Raw genomic sequence first — 23,507 nt, 5'->3', positions numbered from 1 at the left:
AACAGTGAACGAGCCACAGGGCACCCATTTGCGCAATGTTCTGAAGAGGGATGACTGAGAATGGCTCACTCATAACATTTTGTGTTATGTGCTGAGTGAGGAATCCCAAAGCAGGATTGCTGGATCCTGGTGTATTACAGAATTTCCAGTTTTCCCTTCAATCCTATCCCCCCATATACATGTGGGGATCTAAGCTGAGGGAAGATTTAAGGAATAATCATTATTTTCTCTGAATCCCTAATCCCCCTGGGACATACATCTTTTCGCTGGTTCAGACTCTGTGCTTGGCTCCTTGTTGCCTCAGGCTATGACTTCACACAGCAGAGTGAAGCAGGCCATCTCATCAGCCCACCAGAAATACCAAGTTACGTCGGAACTCCAGCCGTGTGCACAGCTTGAATCCCACACAGGGACACACAGCACAAATTAGAAGACTCCTTTGTCCCCAGTGCAAATAGCCATCTGTCAAATCTGTTCACCAATTAACCAAATATGTCTGAACTCTTCGCAGTAGGCTGTGCCTCCAGTTGCAATTTCCATATTGAAAATATGTTTTTCATTAGCAAAGGTGCTTTTCTCCCAAAGGAACTTTGAAAAATGCAAAGCAGCTTCAAACATTCACAGTGCCATTGGAATTGTTGCATTTTAATCATACAAACTGACATTTATAGGTTCTTAACTTCGGGAGCAGTGAGATGGTGGAGAGCCATATGTATCCAATGTCAAGAACAGAAAAGGTCCAACAATTTAACTAAGAAATCATTTTTTTGGAAGTAATTTAATGAACCTGGAGAGAAAATAAAAACATTTTTTACAACATATATTATTTTTATGGGTACAATGTTAAACATGAAAACTAAAGAAACAACAAAGACACTCAAACGTGAAAATGAGTATGAGCTTCATAATGTGCATATTGTAACAAATTTCACAAGATTTCAAGTTCTCACACCTGATTGCTTTTATAGGTCATGAAAAAGAAAAGATGTAGTAATATGTATGTTATCTCATGTCACTGAGATTGAGGATCAGAATTTAAAACCCTTTTATAATGCCTCCCTTAAGTTTACAACTTAGCAATACAGAAAATTAATACTTGTTATTCATTTGTTTATTCCCCCACCTCCTGTATACGCTGCACATTTTAATTGGCCCAGTTGCAGATATGCCTCCCTTCTCACCACCTCCCTTCCCATACCAGCATCTCTTCTCTTCTTCTCTTCTACTTCAGATTCCTGCTACCGTCCCACATATACATTTGAATGAGCCTTTTGAATGACATGAGTTATTTATATCTCAGTGTGCATTTTTGCCAGAGTCATCTCCCTCAGGGATACTTGGATTCTAAAGCTTTATTTCCAACTGGGTACCAAAACATCTTCTTTTAAATGAATATCCAATATCAGCTGTCCTGGAGATACATGTAAACTTGATTCAAAACTTCCAATCCCACAGCCTTAAAATCCAAAGCCCTCCTTATGATTTTTGTGCATTTCCAGGAGTTATTCTCCTGGTATTCCCCACTAATGGCTCCTGAATCTGCATGTGCTGTCTCTGTCGTGCATTCACTTGGAATCAGAAGTCAGCACCATTTGTTTTTTTAGTTTAATAGGATTTTCTGAAAATGTGGAGTTACATTGAACAGCGCATGTCCCTCTACCATCTCACACGTTCCATTCTACCTTTTTCCTTCTTTCAACAGGAGTTGGGAAAGCTGTTAGAAGACAGCCAATTTTAATAGCTGAGTGAGGACTAGAGTTCCAGCCATCTTCAAAGCCCCACCAGGAGAGGAGTTGAGTGAGGGGGGGTACCAGTGGCAATGGCATGGTGGTGGTTCTTGGAAAAGGACTACACCTCTGAAGTGCTGTCAGCAGCAAAAAGGGTAGTGTTACTGCAGCAGGAAGGAGCAACTAAAATAGTCAATTCACCCAGCTCCCAAAGATGAGAGACTTGGAAGGATGAGATGAAGTCAGCCCACACTGGCACTGGTCACACATCTCACTGTTTATTGGAAGAAGTGCACCTTCTCTCTTACTGCAGGATTTTGGCATAGGTGCAAAGATAGTTTCACTGTTTTTATTTTTGAAGAACATGAATATTATAATTGCCTCTCCTCTATGGCATAAACTCTAAATAATGCCTCCTGACTTAAAGAAAAACAGACAACTTAATAGTTATTAAAAACAATTTAAGATGATTCAAATATGTTCCATCTCTTAAGGACTCACCTACTCAACCCATAGTCAAATGTCTTCTCCTGTCTTCTAGCTCATCCCTTCTCAATATATTCTATGTAGATGGAAGTGACTTGTGACTATTCTCTTTTGCATTCTCAACTCCCAACTTAAAACTCCCTGAAACCTATCCTACTGGGTTCTTCTGGACTCCATCTCATTCCTAGATTTATTGTAATTTTTCTTTCATTTCCAGCATAAATTCTCTAGCTAACACTTCTCCTCTTGTCCAATAAAACTAGACCTCATAATAATAAAAACGACCACCAGAGAGAGGAGAATAGAGGAGAGAGAAGGAAGGTAGGAAGGATAGGATGGTGTAAGGGAAGTACCAAGTTAACAATGCTAGAATTTCCAGAATGTTCTTTATGGGCAAAGGGAGGGTCGGAGATTATGAGTGCTTATGCATTATTTGATTGTGTCTGTATTGTTCAAGGGAAATGAAATTTCTTAGAAAAATTCGAAATATTTTTTGATAGAGAGGAAACTTTTCCATCACCTTTAATCTAGGTAAGGAGCTTCACTGAAAAAATAAAAATATAACAGAAACTTACAGTGGGATTTTCTGAGGTTGGCAGTACAGACATCTGTGGCTTCTGTCCACTAGAGCTATTTGAGCAGACCCTTTCTGCCAGAAGAGACCACTGTAATGAAAGCGTTAGTTAGTCCTCTTGGAATTATGTGGACTAAAGTGAAATTATTGAGCAAGGGGTCTAGGGACTTTGAGTGAACTGATGACTCCAAGGAGGGTCTGGCCTCCTGTCATTTGCTTTTTGACTCTCAAATTTTGGTAGCATATTTATGCAACTGTCTACAGCTACTATTCTCTCCTGGATAGGAATTTTGCATGCCAGGTACCAGTGAAAAATGAGGATGAGACCTCTGGCCCCAGCTATTGGCAGAGAGTCAGGCTCATTGGTGTACTCCTGCTGGCTAGAGCATTACTGAGAGCTCACAGGCCAGGTGCTGAGAGAACATCCCCCTCAGCAGCACGTTTGTCAGAAAGCTGTCCTCACCTGGACACCTGAATCCATTACAGGCTTTCCCCAAACCCAGCAACATTGGAGACCTGACTTCTCTCTACAAATACTCTACCCTTGGAGATCTCAGTCTAGTGAACAAACCTTTTTCTCCATGCACAGTCCAGGCCAGGTGTGTTGGAACATAAGCCCCTGTTAAACACCTCATTGTACCTCCATCTGCAGAAGAGAAGCATGTTTTCCTGACCTTCCACTGGTAATCACTATGTTTTGGGATGCATGGTTTTTCATTTTAAACATTGATGTCAATTTCAAACAAGTTATATTCCTATCATACTCCTAACAAACCATATTTTAAATTAACGTGCAATATTCAGATTTTAAAGCAAAAGTGCAAGCTAAAACATTAACCTGTTAATTGGTTAATAGGTATAAGACCTAATGACACCTTTGAATCAAAAGTTATCCTGTATTATGCTTCATTTTGCAACGATAGTAGGAGGCAACAAACTTGACTATTTCCTGGGTGTCAGGTACATAGTACATTATTTCATCTAATCCATGGTCAGCTCCTCTTTGGCTCTCAGTACTGAGGATGAGTTCTGGCTCCAGTGAACGGAGACAGCATAGAAGACACAAAGTAACCACAGGCCTTTTTCCAGTTCAGTTGGTAATACCCCTCTTCGTTATGAGAGTTAATGCAAATAAGCACAATCTAAATGAAGCCCCACTGAATTACTCAGAAAGGGGAAGGCAATGCAAGATTTCCAAAGAAGTCTTGCAGAGAGAAACAGGAGAGCCCTGGGTGGTAATAGCTATCTCATTTCCTGCTGGCACTTTCTCACCACACCACACCACTTCTCTGTTTTTCTGCTTTATCAATCAGTAAAATGAGAGCCTCAAGACAATAAGGCCCATGGCCCAGAGATCATGATTAACTGCAAGATTCAAAATCAGCTGCAAGAGAACTAAGCTGTCACATGGGTTTCTAAAGAATATTTGCCTCTTTCACTAAAAGGAGAATGAAGATTGCTTAACCTCTCTGTGAAATGAGCTTCAGTCCCTCTTCCATGAATGACTGGCTAAACTTCATTTTCTCTAAGACCCTCTAGTATTCAGTTCTCTTCCCACCTGCTTGGCCTAATCCTGCATGAGAGGCAATGATTGGCAGCAGGGAAAGAAGATATGTAATTTAGTTTCTGAGGAACAAGGCTTCTGGAAAGCTTTGTAATTAACCTATTTTCCCCATAACTGATTCTCTGTTGCCCTAGGACTCTGACAAGAAGCCATACCCATGATTTATATTCTTACCTTCTTTGCAGTAAAGGAAAGAATAATGAACCAAGAGTTGCAAGGCCAGATTTTGATCCCAAATCTCAAATAACTCTGTAATATTTGCATAAATGGTTAACCACCCTGGAGTGCTTTCTTAATTGAAAATTAACAGGGAACCAGGTGTGGTGGTGCATACCTATAGTCTGTAAACCAAAATAAAATTCTAAGACCCCCAAGACCCCCCAACCATCTGAATGGGCCTCTTCTCTTGGCCAAGGGCATTCCAAAGTTAACCTGAAAAACTAGTTCAGTCCATGATGGGAAGGGGTGTTGGACATGCCCCATTATACCCTCCTCCCTTTTGGAATTACTCATAGAAAAGACTTTTTGAATCTGACAAGAAACATTTGCAATCTATTCTCTCTAAAGCCTGCTACTTAGAGGCTTTGCTTGTGTAATAAAACCTTAATCTCCACAACCCCTTATCTTAACCCCGACGTTCTTTCTAAGTCTTTAGGTAATAACTCTTTCAATCAATTGCCAATCAGAAAATCTTTGCATCTACCTATGACCTGAAAGCCCCCAGCTTCCATGTAACCTGCCTTTCCGAACCAAACCAATGTACATGTTACATGTATTGATTGATGCCTTATGTCTCCCTAAAATGTGTGAAACCAAGCTGTGGCCCAACCACCTTGGACACATATTCTCAGGATCTCCTGAGGGCTGCATCATGGGCTACAGGTCACTCATACCTGACTCAGAATAAGTTTTTTTTTTTTTCTCCAAATATTTTACAGAGCTGGACTCTTTTCATTGACAAGTCCCAGCTGTGCGTGAGGCTGAGGTGGTGGGATCACTTGAACCAGGAGTTAAAGGCTGCAGTGAGCTGTGATCATGCCATTGCACTCCAGCTTGGGCAATGGAGTGCCCTGTCCAAAAAAAGAAAGAAGGAAAGAAAGAAAGAAAGAAGAAAGAAAGAAAGAAAGAAAGAAAGAAAGAAAGAAAGAAAGAAAGAAAGAAAGAAAGAAAGAAAGAAAATGAAAAGGAAAAGGGGTTGAACCAGGTGGTCTCTAAGGACTCTTCCAACTGAAACTCAGCAGTGCACATAATGTGGAATAAAGGCATTTTCATCATCTAAAGTTCTGAAGCATTGAACTCAGCAGTGACCCAGCATGCACAGCAAATTGCCCTTGGAGTAAAAATTGCTTCCTGGAAGTGTTATTGATAAGCACTTACTTTTCATACCAGGTTTCTATTTCCTACAAGAATAACTCAGTCCCTTATTTAGAATGTGATGCCAATTTCACTACAGTTACAATGTTGATTTGAGTGTAAAATTTCATGGAAAACACATTTATTCTAATTACTGATTTTTGCTCTGCCCAGTAGCTAAGAAATAAGTGAATACATGATCTCTCCTTCAATAGCCGCAGGTTTTTTAAATTAAGAAGGAGAAAATAAGAGCTCAAAAATACTTTTGAGTAAATGAATAGTAAAACATGTAATACTTTCCAAACAATTTATTTCCTGCCATTTATGTTCCACATGAAAGCAACTAAATTCATGGTTATTGCACCTCATCATAGTCCAGAAACTATAATAATAGGTTCTGGAGATACGGAAATTAAGAGATTATTATTTAGTTTGAAAAGAGAAAATAGAGTAAATGGTGAAAGGTAAGTGTATTAGTCCGTTTTCATACTGCTAAAGACATACCCAAGATTGGGTAATTTATAAAGAAAAAGAGGTTTAATGGACTCACAGTTCCATGTGGCTGGGAAGGCCTCACAATCATGGCAGAAGGCAAAAGACATGTCTTACATGGTGGCAGACAAGAGAGAATTGAGAGCCAAGAGAAAGGGGTTTCCTCTTATAAAATCATCAGATCTTGTGAGACTTAATCACTACTATGAGAATAATATGTGGCAAACCGCCCCCATGATTTAATGAACTCCCACTGGGTCCTTCCCATAACACATGGGAATTACGGGAGCTGCAATTCAAGATGGGATTTGGGTGGGGACACAGCCAAACCATATCAGTAAGGTAGTCATATTCAGCTTCACTTTAAAATTGATGACAAAAATGTGGTTAGGTTTTAATGGAAAGTTCACATTTTTCTAGCAAATCCACAGTAATTAAGATGTTCTTTCCTGCATGTGTGGTGGGCCAGAGGCAGAACACAGATGGACAATATGTGCCCATTCGTGTTTGACAGCCCAAATGGAACATTGGATCTATTTGGGAGGACTGTTTCAATGGGAGACTATAAAGAAAGACCACAGAAATCAGCATCTTGTGGGAGGGCGGTTGTATCATTTTGTGTTCCCACTAGCAACGTATGAGAGTTGCAGTCTTCTCCACATTCTTGCTAATATAGTATTGCTAATACTTTTTAAATTTTAGACATTCCAGTTGGTGGAAATTGCCATCTCATTGTGGTTTTATTTTGCATTTCTCTAATAACTAATGATGTTGAGAACCTGTTCTTTTTTTTTTTTTCTTTTCTTTTTTTAGTGTGAAAACATTGCAATTTTATTCCTTCTCCCATGGACCTTTAAACCAACATTTCTGGACTTACTCTTTTCTCCATATCTGGATGAAATATCAGGCATGTCCTGTTGGCTTTCTGAGTACTCTAGAAATAATCACATAGGCCCTTTTGTCTGGCATGTAAAAATCCAGTTCTGTCTAATAGATTCTTAACCAGTCAAGTTCCATCTAAGTGGAATGTTTCTCTCCTACCCCAGCTTGCTCTGTTTCCATTGAGAAGCCTCTCTGTGGGAGGGCCTGCTTCCTTCCCTGGACCTTTGCACTTCCCATACCAGGGGCTGTGGACTGAATGTTTGTGCCCCCAACAAAATTCTTATGTTGAAACCTAAGGCCCAAGGTGATGGCATGAAGAAGTGTGGTCTTTGAGAGGTGGTAGGATTATGAGGGCAGCCTTCATGAACGGCATCAGTTCCCTTATAAAAGAGGCTTGAGGAAGCCTGTTTCCCCTTCTGCCACTTAAGGACACATGGAAGGTGCTATCTATGAGACACAGGTCCTCACCAGACACTGAATCTGACAGTGCATTGGTCTTGAACTTCCCAGTCTTCAGAACTGTGAGTTTCATTTATAAACTACGCAGTCTAAGGTACTTTGTTATAGCAGACTGAATAGACTAAGACACCGGACTAAGTTCTGCTCATCTTTAAGTCATCACACACAGGGGCCTGCTGGGGGATGGGGGGAAAGGGGAGGGAGAGCATTAGGACAAATACCTAATGCAGGCGGGACTTAAAACCTAGATGATGGGTTGATAGGTGCAGCAAACCACAATGGCACATGTATACATATGTAGCAAACCTGCACGTTCAGCACATGTATCCCAGAACTTCAAGTAAAATAAAATTAAAAAAAAAGAATACCAACAAAACAAATATATTCTCTGCCCTTGTGGAGATTATAGTATAATGAGAGAGAACCTTTTCATGTGCTTATTAGCCATTCATACATTTTCTTTTGTGAGATATTTGTTCAAGGCTTTTGCCACTTTTTATTGGGTTGGGATTTCATTGTTAATTTTTAGTAATTCTTTATTCTGGATTAAAGTTCTTGTTAAATATACGTATTACAAATTTTTCCTCCTGGTTTGTGGCTTGCCTACTTATTTTCTTACTGGTGTCTTCATATGAGCCGAAATTTTTCATTTTGATGAATTCTAATCTATAAAATTTTTATTTTATATTATGTGTTTATGTTCTGTCCAATAAATCTATTTCTGTCCCTAAGATTGTGAAGATACACTCCCATGTTTTCTTCTACAAGCCCTTTAGTTCTTGCTTATATTTTTAAATCTTTGATCCATCTGAAATTAATTTTGGTGTATGTATAGAGAGAAGGTTTGAGGTTCTTTTCTTGCCATTTAGCTATTCAGTTGTTCCAGGACCATTTGTTGAAAAACAAACAACAAACAAACAGAAGTTGCTTTTTCTCATTGAATTGTTTTGGTGCCTTTGTCAAAAATTCATTGCCCACATATGGGCGGGTCTGATTCCAGACCTTCGTTTCTGGTCCTTTGATCAAGTTGTCTGTCCTATGCCAATACCACACCATATTGATTACCATAGTTTTACGGTAAGTTTTGAAATGAAGTAGTAGGTGTCCTCCAGCTCTGTTCTTCTTTTTGTGTTTCTAGATCCTTCACATTTTACATACATCTTAGAGTCAGCACATCAATTTCTACAGAAAAAAGCTTGCTGGAATTTTAATTGGAACTTTGTTAAATCTATAAACTTGGGAAGAATAAGTATCATGACAAAACTGAGTTTTCCAGTCCACAAACACTGGAAGGTTGACTGGATGATCCACTTAATTTTTTAAAAAATAATTCAATGTCTTCTTTAATTTAATAATAACAAGATTTGGAGTTTCAAGTACAGAGGTCTTGCACATCTTTCTTTCCTAAGTAATAAATGGGCTTTGATATTACTGTAAATAGTATTGCTTTAAAATTTTATTTTCCAGCCGGATACAGTGGCTCATGGCTGTAATCCCAGCACTTTCTGAGACCAAGGTGGGAGGATCTTTTGAGGCCAGGAATTCAAGACAAGCCTGGTCAATAGAGTGAGACCTAATAAATTAGCTGGGTGTGGTGGCAGGCACCTATAGTCCCAGCTACTTGGGAGACTGAGACGGGAAGATTGCTTGAACTCAGGAGGTTGAGGCTGCAGTAAGCAGTGATGCAGGTAAGCATTACTGCACTCAAACCTGGGAAACAGAGCAAAACCTGTTCTTAAAAAAACAAAAATTATGGCCGGGCGCGGTGGCTCACGCCTGTAATCCCAGCACTTTGGGAGGCCGAGGCGGGCGGATCACAAGGTCAGCAGATCGAGACCACGGTGAAACCCCGTCTTTACTAAAAATACAAAAAATTAGCCGGGCGTGGTGGCGGGCGCCTGTAGTCCCAGCTACTCGGGAGACTGAGGCAGGAGAATGGCGGGAACCCGGGAGGCCGAGCTTGCAGTGAGCCAAGATCGCGCCGCTGCACTCCAGCCTGGGTGATAGAGCGATGGAATCGCAAAAAGATGATAGTTTTACTTCTTCTCCAATCTTTATGCCTTTTTAAAATCATGTTATTGCCTTATTAAACTAGCAGAACTGCTAGCATAATGTTGAATGGAAGTGGTAAGAGCAGGCAGCCTTGTCATGATCCAGATTTAAAGGAAAAACATTTATATCTTATCTAGGTTTTTAGTAGGCACTCTTCATCAGGTTAAGGATGCTCACTTCAGTTAGTTCAATTACTAATAGTTTGTTGAACATCTTTATCAATAATTGATGTTAGATTTTGTTAAATGTTTTATCTTTATCTCTTGAAATGAACATAAGATTTTTATTATTTATTCTGTTAATGTGGTGAATTATGCTGGTTGTTTTCCAAGTGTTTTGCCAATCTTGCAACCCCAGGCTAAATGTCATTGTTGTGATTTTACATATGCATATACATGCACACACACATATATACATACATATACATATTACTGGATTACATGTAACACATATATACATTCAAATATATTTCAATACAATTGAATATATTACTGTATCTAGTATTCTTAGATCTTATGAAGAAATTTTTCATCTAAATTAAGAATATTAGTCTATAATTTTCTTTCATTGTAATACTGTCAGGTTTTGGCATCAATGTTATGCTAGCCTTATAAAACTGTTTTAGAGACCGAGATTTTGTTCCTGCTATTGCTGGTGGTTGTTTTTATGAGGCGGGGGTGGCGAATGAGAGTTTTGATTGCAAACCTAGTGTTCTAAATAGATATAAAGTTATTAAGATTTTCAGCTGGGTGTAGTGGTTCACACCTGTAATCCTAGCACTTTGGAAGGCTGAGGCAGGAGGATCACTTGAGCCTAGGAGTTCAAGACTGGCTTGGGCAACATAGTGAGACTGCTTCTCTACAAAAAAATTTTAAAAATTAGCCAGGTGTGGTGGTGCATGCCTGTAGTCCCAGCTACTAAGGAGGCTGAGGTGGGAGGTTTGCTTGAACCCAAGAGGTGAAGGCTATGCTAGGCTATGATCTTACCATTGCATTCTAGCCTGGACAACAGAGAATGTCACTGTCTCAGAAAAAAAGAAAGAAGAAAGAAAGAAAGAAAAGAAAAGAAAAGAAAAGAAAAGAAAAGAAAAGAAAAGAAAAGAAAAGAGGTAGGAAGGAAGAAAGGAAAGGAAAGGGAAGGGAAGGGAAGGGAAGGGAAGGGAAGAAGGAAAGGAAGGAAAGTTACTAAGATTTTCCATTTTTTGTGTGTGTAAGTTTGTTAAGTTGTATCTTTCTAGAAATTCATTCATTTTATCTGAATTTTAAATTTTATTAGCATAAAATTGTTCATATTACCTCCTCTTTTTAATAAATATAGAATCTTCACTGATATCTCTTCTTTCAATCCTGGTATAGGTTATTTGTATTTTTATTCTCTGTCTTGCTGAGGATCTATCAATTTATTAATCTTTTCAAGGAACAAACTTCAAATTTGTCCATTTTTCAGCCTTCTTTGTATTTTAAAATTTCTGTTTTTATCTTTATTATTTACTTTTTTCTACTTCCTTTAGATTTACTTTTCTCTTTCATTTCTGGAGTATTCATGTGAAAACTTAGGTCATATAAGCATTTAAAACTATAAATTTTTTCTAAGAACTGCTTTAGCTGGATCCCACAAATACTGATTTTATTATCATCCAGTTCAAAATATTTTTTCCTTATAATTTCTTCTTTGAATCATTGTGTTATTTTTAAATGTCCTGCCTAATTTCTAAACTCTGAAGAATTCTTTTAGCTATATAATTGATACTGATTTATAATCCAATCACATTTGTCAGAGAACATACTCTATCTGATGTCAATTCTTTGATATTTATTAAAACTTGTTTTATGACCCAGCCTATAATCTATCTTGGAAAATCAATGTATATTTTGTGGTTGTTGGATACTTAAGCTTTTTAAATATATTGGCATAAAGTTGTTCATGATAATGTCTTATGATTTTTAAAATAGCTACTCTATTTGTACTTATATCGTACTTTCATAATATTTTTTTCTGCCTTCTTGTTTCCTTTGTCAATTTTGAGAGGGATTTCCCTCTTCTACTGGTCTTTTTAAAGAACAAACTTCACTGGTTTTATTGACCATCCAAATTTTAATTTTTATTGTTTTCTGTGTTATTAATTTCTGATTTCTGAATTTTTGTTTACTAGGCTGTGGCCTACCTTCCACCATGAGAGACTAAGTTCTATGTGGGAAAGTAAGGGACCTTTTCTCTCTAAATAAATATTTAAATAAATGAATACATGAATCAACGAATGTTTATGTGCTGCTTCCAGCATAGCTGAACAGCCTGGTGTATGTTAGTACACAGGACCCATTTGTTTAATTCTTAACTCCTTCCTTCTTGGTAACATTTATTGCCTCCTCTTCTTTCACACAGCCTCTGTTTGCTACTGTTCCAGGACTTAATCATTGGCCATCTCTTCTTTCTATACTTACGTTCTAGACAATCTCATGTGATCCAATGGCATTAAATAATGTCTAGACCCTGTTTTTCTAGTCCCTGTTTTTCTCAAGATTTCCAGAATGGTATATCTGAGTACCTTCTCAATTCCTTCATCTAACTTAACACTTAAACTTACTCTTTTTAAATATCTTACTACTCTCCCAAAACCTGGTTTTCCCCAGCACTCTCAATACATGAAATGTTATCACTCTTTGCCCTGTTTTTCAGGAAAAACCTTGAAAGCACCCCAACACTTCTGTCTTCCTATATTTAATACTGGTAAAGTCCTATTGGAATCAAATTCAAAATATAGCCTGAATCCATCCACTTTTCCTATTGACATAGTCCTCCCAAATAGATCCGATATCCCATTTGGGCTGTCAAACACATATGGGCACATACCTGTGCATGTGTGTTCTGCCCCTGGCCCACCACACATGCAGGAAGGAGCATCTTAATTACTGTGGATTTGCTAGAAAAATGTGAACTTTCCATTAAAACCTAACTACATTTATGGCATGAATTTTAAAGTGAAGCTGAATATGACTACCTTACAGATATGGTTTGGCTGTGTCTCCGTCCAAATCTCATCTTGAATTGTAGTTCCTATAATTCCCACATGTCATGGGAGGGACACAGTGGGAGGTAATTGAATCATGGGGGGGGGGGCGGGTCTTTCCAGTGCTGTTTTTATGAATAGTGAATAAGTCTCAGGAGATCTGATGGTTTCTAAAAGAGGAGTTTCCCTGCACATGCTCTCTTTGCTTGCTGCCATGTAAGACATTCCTTTGCTCTTCCTTCATCTTCCACCATGATTGTGAGGCCTCCCCAACCATGTGGAATTGTGAGCCCATTAAACCTCTTTCCTTTATAAACTACCCAGTCTTTGGTATGTCTTTATTAGCAGTGTGAGAACAGACTAATAAACTTGCCTAGTACACATTTATATCTCACCTGGACTAGTGTTTCCTAACTGGCCTCCTTCTCCCACCCCTGCAACCACAGTCTATTCTACACATGATAGGGGGAGTGCACATGTTAAAGGCACTTCGTACTGATTACTCCTCCACTCAAAATTCCCCTATGGCTTCCCCAACACTTAGAATAAAATACAAAGTCCTTCCATGGATTACATGGTCCTGTGTAATTTGGTTTCTGGTTCCCCAGTTTGTATCACTAATTTTCCTCCATTCCATTCACTCTGCACCACCTACCCTGGCCCTCTCACTATTCCTTAAACACTCTGGTCTTTTTCCCATTTCAGGGCATTTGCACTTTTTCTTCAACCTGGAATTTTCTGCTCAGATATGACAACAGCTTTTTCCTTTACCTTATTGAGGTGTCTGCTCTCATGCCAGCTCTTTCAAGAAAACTAAATCTAAAACAGCCATCAATCTAAAATAACCATCATCCCCAATTGCTGTTGGCCTTTTAAATTTTTTTTCATATTCTACAGTATATATTCATTTGTTTATTCCCTGTCTATCCCCACAAGGATATAAACTCCATGAAGCCAAAGCTTTTTCTGATTTCCCCCCCACCAGACTTCTAGTGTTTAGAGCACTGCTTGCCACATAGTAGGCCTATAATAAGTATTTGTTAAGTGAATGCATGAAGTAACAACTTTGAACTTCCACTGCAACCCTAACTGAATGGGAATACAATTTTTCTAAAATCCTGCTACCAATTAGTTATGTAATCTTCAGCAAATTCCTAGAGCCAAACTTTCTTTACTATAAAACAAAGAGGTTAGATTAAATAATTGCTACCTTGTCTTCCAGCTTGTATATGTTCAGTTTATAAACACTAAAAGTTCTGTAGAAAAATAAGAGAATGCAGAAATAAAGCTGTACGCCTACAGCCATCAAATCTTTGACAAAGTTGACCAAAATAAGCACTGGGGAAAGGATCCTCTATTCAATAAATAGTGCTGGAATAGCTTGCTAGCCATATGCAGAAGAATGAAACTGGACCCTTACCTTTCACTATATACAAAAATTAACCCAAGATGGATTAAAGACTTAGTGTAACATCTCAAATCATAAGAATCCTAGAATAAGGCCAGGCATAGTGGCTCACACCTGTAATCCCAGCACTTTGAGAGGCCAAGTGGGTAGATCCTTTGAGGCCAAATGTTCAAGACCGGCCTGGGCAACATGGCAAATCTCTGTCTTTACAAGAAATACAAAAATTAGCCAGGCATAGTGGCAGGCACCTGTAGTCCCAGCTACACAGGAGGCTGAGGTGGAGGATCACCTGAGCCCAGGAAGGTTGAGGCTGCTGTGAGTCAAGATTGTGCCACTATACTCCAGCTTGGGTGACAGAGTGAGACCCTGTTTTAACAACAACAACAAAAAATTCTAAAACCTAGGAAATGCCATTCTCGACACGGACCTTGGGGAATAATTTATGACTAAGTCCTCAAACCCAGTTGCAAGAAAAAGAAAAGTTGACAATTAAACTGACGTCCTTCTGCACAGCAAAGGAGACTACCAACAGAGCAAACAGACAACCTACATAATAGGAGAAAACATTCACAAAGTATGCATCTGACAAAGGTCTAATATCCGGAATCTGTAAGGAACTAAAAAAAATTCAACAGGCCGAAAACAACTCCATTAAAAATGGGCAAAAGACATGAACGAACACTTCTCAAAAGAAGACATATAAGCAGCCAACAAATATATGAAAACATCCTTATCATCACTAATCATCAGAGAAATGTATACCAAAACCACAATGAGATACTATCTCACACCAGTAAGAATACCTATTATTAAAAAGTCAAAAAACAACAGATGTTGGTGAGGCTGAGAGAAAAGGGAATGCTTATACACTGTTGTTGCAAATGTAAATTAGTTCAGCCACTGTGGAAAGCAGTTTGGAGATTTCTTAAAGAACTTAAAATAGAACTATCATTTGACCCAGCAATCCCATTACAGGGTATATATTTAAAAGAAAGGAAATCATTCAACCAGAGAGACACATGCACTAGTATGTTCATTGCAACACTATTTACAATAGCAAAGATATGGAATTAACTTAGGTGCCCATCAATGGGGGACTAGATAAAGAAAATATGGTACATATACACCATACTACGCAGCCATACAAAAGTACAAAATCATGTCCTTTGTGCAACATGGATGCACCCGGAGGTCATTATCATAAGTGAATCAACACAGGAACAGAAAACCAAATACTGCATGTTTTTATTGACAAGTGGGAGCTAAACGTTGGATGCTCATAGACATAAAGATGGCAACAATAGAAACTGGAGATGACTAGAGTATGGAAGGAGGGGAAGAAGGGTTGAAAAACTGTTGGGTACTATGCTCATTATGTAGGTGATGGGGTTATTCATACCCCATATTTCTGTATCACACAATATACTCAGGTAACAAATCCGCACATGTATCTTCTGAATCTAAAATAAAAGTTGAAAAGGAAAAAAAAAAGTTCTGTAAAAGCTTTGATTGAGGTATTTTTAGGTGGGAGCATCAATACTAGACTGAGTAGCAAGGGTATAACCTGGGTTTGAGAGAGGCTCTGTGACAATTGCTGAAATAGAAGCCCAGATCCACTGGGGATTTGGTTTCTTACAGCTCATCATGTATCAGGAATGGCTCTGCCCAGGGTCACACCAGGTATACTTGGGCTGGCAGGTAGATACCGATAAGATGCCAAGCCTTGTCATCTATTGTTCTAAATTGCAACAAAATCAAGAGTTAAGCCTTCTGACACATATTCTTGCAAAGTCTTCTCTTTCATAATTAGGATATTCACAACCAAAAATTATAAAAGCTCATAGCAGACAAAACCTTCCAAATAATTTGTTCTGGCCCATCCTGCTCTAACATTTCTCTTCTCCTCTTAATTGGCTTCATTTGATCCTGGCCCTAGTTAGGTTCTCACTGAGGCCATTTCCCCCCAACTCACTCCCTATATTTCATCACATTGCTTTATCTTATACATGTTGTCTCATAGCCTATTTGTATTTTCCTGAGAGAAAATATCCATCGCGTTATTAAAAAATACAGGAAAATTTTACCGTTTTATGAGAATTTATTAGAATGAGGAGCCTCCTTTGGGCATTAGCCCACTGTGAGGGAAAGTTAAGACGTCTAGTTGCTCCCCCAAGTACACACCATGGCTCCATAGGTGAGGACTCAAAGACAATGAAGAATCACAACTTAACCTGCTCTCTGGGGCTTTACTGAGGCTGGGGGCCAGAGTAGACTCTTTGTCCTTGGCCATTGAGATTGAGAAGAAAACCTGCCCAACTTTATCAGATCAGGTCTCCTGAGACTTCTGAGGGGCAGAGTGAAGTAGTAGGTTGAGTTTTTGGCCACAAATCAAAGACCCCAATCTCCACTCCATGTTATTTCCAACCAGCTATGTGGCCTTCCTGGACCTCAGACTTCAAACTTTTAAAATTAGGGGCTGAACATCCAGTTATACACGACAGATTAAAGACTCACGTGAGTCTCTAATGTTTCCTAAACCTCACGAAAATGACTGCAAAGAGATTTTGTTTAACAAAGAAAATAAAAGCAGGAATGGAAATAAGGTAATGAAATTTAGAAGCTGGAAAGCAAATGAACTTAGTTGTCCAAGAAGGCTGAGTCCCGAAAATCAGTGAGGAAAGCTGAGAAGCAGTTATGTTTGAACCATTGAACCCCCTAGTGGTCCAGGAATTAGTAGGACTTGGCATCTTCGGAAGCGAGGGTAAAGATGAGGTTGAAAGCAGGGAGATGAAAAGAAAGTCTGTTGGAAAAAATTTTGACTCCAGATCTCTTCCTATCATTACTGACCTGGAAGTCTGCTCTGACCTATTAAGATAAAACTAGAAGGCTATTCTTTAAAGAGGATTAACATAGGTATTGAAGATTCGGGCCTTAAAACACAGAAGGGGTACCATCAGAAAATAGGGGATTGACGTTAAAGTTTACAACCTGAATGTAGAGAACCCAAAAAGAACATTGGGAGATCCTTCTCTGAATTGTACCAGCCCAAGAGAAAAGAACTGAAGATAAATCCTGTTCCCAAAAGATCTAGCCCAGCTACAGACTCTAGTATCATGTCCATAGTGAACGAGCCTTCTCTTTATGCCCAGAGCTCCAAGACAGCCTATCAGTGCCTCATTCTTAAATATGAATGAAGAGTCAAGAATAACCAGGCAACCTGAGGAAAGCATCTAATATAAGAGATAGACCAAAGCAAATAGAAAAAAGTAAGGGTTAATTCTTATTAAGCATATGCTGTGAGCTAGGTACTATTCTAAGTACTTTATGTATATTTACACACTTAATCTTCACAATCACCATTTAAGTAAATACTATTATTATGTCCATGGAGAAGGTGAAGGAACTGAGGCATGGAGACATTAAGTAACTTGCCCAAGGTCACACTGTAAGCTGAGAAGCTGTTATTCTAAGCTGGCAATCTGTCACGTGTCTATGTCCTTAAGCACTAAGCCTAGAAAATGATAATAATTAATAAAATACAACACACTTGCTAGCAATAGAGACAATTCAAAGAAAAGAGAAGTTCACAAAGCAACAATAATATCCTCTGAAAGATAAGAGAAAAAAATATATCTAAGATACAAGAAAAGAATGCTATAAAAAATTGAATATTTGGAGCACTAATAGAGTCTTAGCAATTAAAAATATAGAAACAGAAGTGAAAAACTTGATGGAATGGAAGGCTTCCAGAAATTAAAGCCAGTCATAGGTGGTCTCCCAGCTTCCAACTTTGCCCACTCCCCTCCCTTCCCCAATGACTTTCATGGCAATGGGCCAAGTGCTTAATTTTAAACCCTAATTTAGAGCCAAGTCAATTCCTTGTTTAAAACTCTCTGGCAAACTCCCCTCACATTTAGGGAAAAAATTTACACTCTACCATGACCTGTGAGGGATTGGGTGATCTGCAGTATGGCCTCCTCCCCAATGTCAGCCCCACTCACGCCCTCTTTACTCCAGCCACACTAGCCTCTTACTGTTCCTCATCTCTCCAAGCTTCCCCTGTCTTGGGACTCTGGACTTGCAAGTTCCACTACTTGGAAAGTTCTCCCAGATATTTGCAGGACTGGCTTCTTTATCTTGTAAGAGGCATTTGAACCAGAGTGACTCCATCTTGAATAGGGGCTGAGTAAAATAAGGCTGAGACCTACTGGGCTGCATTCCCAGGAGGTTAGGCATTGCTAGTCACAAAATGAAATAGGAGGTCAACCAAAGATACAGGTCACAAAGACCCTGCTGGTAAAACAGGATGCAGTAAAGAAACTAGCCAAAACCCACCAAAACCAAGATGGTGATGAAAGTGACCTCTGTCATCCTCACTGCTCAGTTCATTATATGCTAATTATAATGTATTAGCATGCTAAAAGACATCCCACCAGCGCCATGACCCTTTACAAATGCCATGGCAATGTCTGGAAGTTCCCCTTTATGGTCTAAAAAGGAGAGGGATTCTCAGTTCCAGAAAATAGCCCCCTTTTCCTGGAAACCTCATGAATAACCCACCCCTCACTTAGCATATAACCAAGAAATAACTACAAGTATACTCGGTCAAGAAGCCCATGCCACTGCTTTGCCTGTGGAGCAGCCGTTTCTTATTCCTTTACTTTCTCAATAAACTTACTTTCACTTTACTCTAGGGACTCGCCCTGAATTCTTTCTTGTGTGAAGTTCAATAACCCTCTCTTGGGGTCTGGATTGGGACCCTTTCCGGTAACAGTCTCAGTGTTCAAGAAACCAAGCTATTCCTGACCTCTCAATCTAAACTACCTCCAATTCCTTTCTGCCTCATTCCTTCGATTGTCACCTCCTGGCCCTTTACTCTGCTCTCCTTTTTTTCATAATACTTACTGCTATCAGAAATTATGTTTACGAAATACTCTTTTCTGGTTTTTTGTTTGTTTGTTTGATTGATTGATCTAGACTGTAAGTTCCATGAGGGCTGAAACTTTGTTTTGTTCTTTGCTGAATTCCCAACACCTACGTGGTACTGGTACGTAGTAGCATTAAGTAATTCTTTGTTAAATAAATAGGGAATGAATAATTTTGGGTGAAAAGAATGATACCAACTTCACTGGTTGTTTAAAAAAAAAATCCTGAATTTTCAATCTAAAAAATAATAAAGGTTGTACAAAGTAAAACAAACTGGTTTCATTTTTGTTCCACCCATAAGCCCTGGAGTATCAGCAAGCATAGTATCTGGGCTAAGCAGTACGCTCTGACATTTCTTAGTCCCAGAGATGATTCCCTTCTGGCCAAGCCTCAAGCACGGATGGGGAGGAAAACAGCATTTCTATTAAGTATGTAAACAAGCCAGCAGGATGCCTAGGTTTGTTATCTGCATGAATAAAATGCTTCCATTGGGGCACTGCAAAGGGAAAAGGATTCTCAGTCCCCAGAGAGCTAAATTCTCCAGGAAAGTGATTCTTGACTGATGGTTTAGAGAGAATTGTTTGGAGGAAGCTCAGTAATGCTCATCTACCTTTCACAGCTGTGCAGGTTTCTCTCAGCTCCATGCCAGAATGTGAGGGGGGATAGGTTTTCTTTAAACCGTAGGGAGGGATTTCTGAGAAGACCATTTACACTGTCAGCTCCTATGGAATTCCCCACTTATAAGAGGGATGTAGAGAAACAAATGAGGAGAAATCCAGTGGTAATACAAGAAGTTCATTTTACCCTAAACAATAACCTCACGTCCCAAAAATGCCTTGTCTCCCAGGGAAGGACTTGGCAGGTATCTTCAGCATAACAGTGTAGGGTTGGCAACTGGAGCCTCTGTGTGTGTGTGTGTGCATGCACTCCCGTGTGTGTGTATTTATACATACATGTAATACTCACTCATTGTTCATTACCTGACTGCTGATTCTTCAGACCAAGACTAATGTCGTTTTCGTAATGTAATTAGCTATATCTTTAGTGAGACTGTGTCCCTGCAGTGAGAAAGGACCCCCTCCCCGACCCCAGGCACACCCCAAATGTGGATTGTGAACAATCCTTGAAAAGAAGTGTTTGTTTTTAGTAGATGTGTGTGTATATTTCTGCCCAAGTATTTACTCAGTGAAGGTCACATTATCGAGACCATGCATGAGGGCCAACTACTCCTCACTTCACACTGGATGAAGGAAGGAATTAGGTTTCACGGGCATAAGTCTATCCAAGGTGGGCTACTAGTGTCCCACCTATTAAATACTGAACATATTCAGATTTTGAGAATAGTAAACCACTATGAGTGAATAAGAGATTCACTCATAGTAAGCCATTACGAGTGAATAAAAGATAGGGAAATCCTATCAAAGGAAATGCACGCAGCCTCATCCTTGACTGAAGGAAGAAGGGTTTTCTCCTCTCTCCTATGTTGGGGAATTTTGGAAGAGGTAGACAAGCTCCTACACCATGCAGTTGGTGGGAGCCCCCACGTGGAGGGGCACAGCCCACAGACTCCAGCAACAGCTGGAGTGAGCTGACCAGCTGAACTGATCAAAAGGATCAAAAAGGAATGTGTGAGACTTAGACCTTCAGAAGCCTCAGCAGTAGTTGGAAAGATGATCGTGCCAGAACTTCCTGCTGTAATATAGACAGGGAGGACTTAAGCAATGCAATATCGCTGTACTCTACCCTACCGGGATAGGCTGAGGCGGGTGGTGTACTTACTTGGTTTGGTGATGTCTCCATGGATATGCTGATTGACTCCTGAGAAGATTTCATCTGAAGACCCAACCTCTTCCTAGCAGTCAAAAAGTTCTTTTAGACCGGGCGTGGTGGCTCACGCCTGTATTCCCAGCACTTTGGGAAGCCGAGGCAGGCGGGTCACCTGAGGTCAGGAGTTCGAGAGCAGCCTGGCCAACATGGTGAAACCCCGTCTCTACTAAAAGTACAAAAATTAGCCGGGTGTGATGGCGGGCACTTGTAATCCCAGCTACTGAGGAGGCTGAGGCAGAATTGCTTGAACCTGGGAGGCAGAAGTTGCAGTGAGCTGAGATCGTGCCACTGCACTCCAGCCTGGGCAACAAGAGCAAGATTCCATTTCAAAAGAAAAGAAAAGAAAAGAAAAGAAAAAGAGTTATTTTAAATGTCTGAATGTACAGCTGGAATAAGGAATGCTTTCTTTTGCAAACTGCTATTTTGAGACTCTAGATATTTTTTCTTTGCAGTTTCCAAAAATAATGACACTAATGCCTGTGCTAATTCAAGGATTCTATATGTTTCTGTGTATGTCCAGATGAAGATGACCTTCTTTGTCCCATAGTTTTACAATGCTGTTAAAAAGCAAAATGTGCTCACTAGTGTGTTTACTGTTTATTGATGTTCAAACTGTTCTTCCTTGAAATTCATGGAAGACTTTGGTTGACCCACTTCCTAAATAAAAAAGTCAGAGAGCTATAGGACTACATTTTAATGCCTCATGAGAACTGTTTTAACCCCAAGTTTCTCCAAGCCTACTCCTAATCATCTATTCGTTTTAACTTTCCGGTATTGACATTTCAGAGAGTTCAGTTTTGAAACAGCATCATAGGTACCTGCTTCTCTACTACCCATAGCCTCAGAACTCCCATCTTAGTGGCCAGTTTGGGGGTCTTTTCTAATTATCAGTGCATGGAAGCTGACAACTCCATTGGATCTATCTGTCCCACCTGTTGCCTTTTTGCTTTAGGGCAAAGGGCAAAAGCTCAGAAATGTTGTGCACTTAGTTAATTCTCATTACAATGAGCCTATGTCCTCAAACACTCCTCTGTACATTAGCAGACATAGAGGGGTCAAAGGAAAGACCACACAAGGTTTTCCATCTCAGTGTCAGTTAGAGGTATTCTTTCCAATCCTTGGTTTCATCTCTTTCAGTACAAAAAAAAAAAAAAGAGACCCTAGAAGCTAAAAAATAGTGTAGCCTAGTGACCTCATGTTCTGAAACCAAAACAGCCTGCTTCTGAACTGTAGGCTAACCACTTACTGGACAAGTGACTCTCAGGAACACTAGTACCACCCAGTCACAAGATTATAAGGATTAAATAAAATTATGCTTGTAAAGTACTTAATAGAGTGCACAGAGACACTGGATTAACTCGAATTGATAGTGTAATATATTGTTATATCCCATATCACAATAGTCAAAATGTATATTTAGGTAGATCTTATCCTCAAAAAGAAAAACTTGCCTATGATAAAGAGAATGCACCTTAAGATCAGGTTTAAAAAAAAAAAAGTCCTCACAGGTGTGGTAAACTAAACATGTTTAGATTCTCTTTTTATTAAGGTCCTAATATGCTGGAGAATATTGATATCCCATCCATGTAGTTTGACAATGCAACCTTTGTTGAAAAGATGGTGATTATGTGGAAGACGAAATGTAGTCAGAGCTAACTGATACTGAGTTATTCTGGGTGTCCAGTTAAGGGTACTTTTCCTAGGGTAGCAACTAGGAAGAGAACTCCATGGACAGTGACCTAAACCAGATGAAAGCTTATTGGTATCTCACTTAGGAGAAGTGAAGATAATCAGTCCAGTGTTGGCATGGACACCACAGGTTATCATGGGCCCATTATCTTTTCTGCTCTCTGGACCACCATGCCTACAATGCAAGACTGATTTTTATCATCCAAGATGGCTCCTGGAGCTTCAGCCATTGCATCGCATTGGTTTTTTGGCATATATATATTTTATTTTACTTTATTAAATCTTACTAATATTCTGTAAGGGACAACCCAGATGAGTAGGTTATAGTGAAGAAATCTTATTTTGGAGAGTTAAGAAACCACTATGATACTTCTAGGTATTATCTTCAGTGATGCTTCTTATCTTTATTCAGGGAATTCAGGTAATATTCAGCTCCTACAGCTACCACAAATGCAGCAAATCCCCATTTGAATCCTTTAAAGAATACATCAAAAAAGGAAACACTATTTGCAAAGCCGCCCATGTATCTCCAAGCTTCATTGCGGCCCCATGGATCCCTTACCCCTTTTGCAGCCAGCTTCTTCTGGATATCTTCTAATGGTGTCCCTTCTATCTTCCATTGTCTATAATCTGGAAGTTCCATTTTATGGTGTCCATGTTCACGTCCATGTCCATGGGCCATGTCTGAATTCAATCTGACCTCTCAGGACACTTCTGCATCGCATTTTAAACAGCAGAATTTTGGAAGGGAAAGAGAAAGCACTTCTCATTTTAGAGAAGCAAGTTCCATACTTTCTTAAGTTTCCTCTTAGGTTTTACTGATAGGCACTTAGTCACATGATCATTCTTAGCACAAAGGAGTCTGAGAAATACAATTTTATTCTGAAGTAAAATTTTGATTTTTTTTTTGGTATAAATGTAAGGGATACAAGTGCAGTTTTGCTACATGGATATATTGTGTAGTGGTGAAATCTGGCCTTTTGGTGTAACCATGACTCAAATAATGCACATGGGACCTATTAGGTCATTTATTATCCCTCACCTCCCTCCCAACCTCCCAT

General features: G+C 39.3%; 1 long non-coding RNA gene and 1 pseudogene across 1 annotated transcript; both read right to left on the bottom strand.

The window, feature by feature from the left end:
- Nucleotides 1-2,845: 2,845 nt before the first annotated feature.
- LOC105465192 (uncharacterized) lies at nucleotides 2,846-6,270 on the bottom strand. Its single transcript, XR_977363.2, has 3 exons — nucleotides 6,255-6,270; nucleotides 3,359-3,433; nucleotides 2,846-2,878 (listed from the first exon to the last, which is right to left on the bottom strand). It is a non-coding gene; the product is annotated as an uncharacterized lncRNA (long non-coding RNA).
- Nucleotides 6,271-22,825: 16,555 nt separating this feature from the next.
- On the bottom strand, nucleotides 22,826-23,153 carry LOC105465191 (NADH dehydrogenase [ubiquinone] 1 beta subcomplex subunit 3 pseudogene; annotated as a pseudogene).
- Between the last annotated feature and the right edge of the window lie 354 nt (nucleotides 23,154-23,507).

The sequence above is a fragment of the Macaca nemestrina genome, chromosome 13 (assembly GCF_043159975.1).
Source record: "Macaca nemestrina isolate mMacNem1 chromosome 13, mMacNem.hap1, whole genome shotgun sequence".
Taxonomy (NCBI): Eukaryota; Metazoa; Chordata; class Mammalia; order Primates; family Cercopithecidae; genus Macaca; species Macaca nemestrina.
The sequence above is the reverse complement of the archived record's forward strand: the minus strand, read 5'-3'. Positions and strand labels throughout refer to the sequence as shown.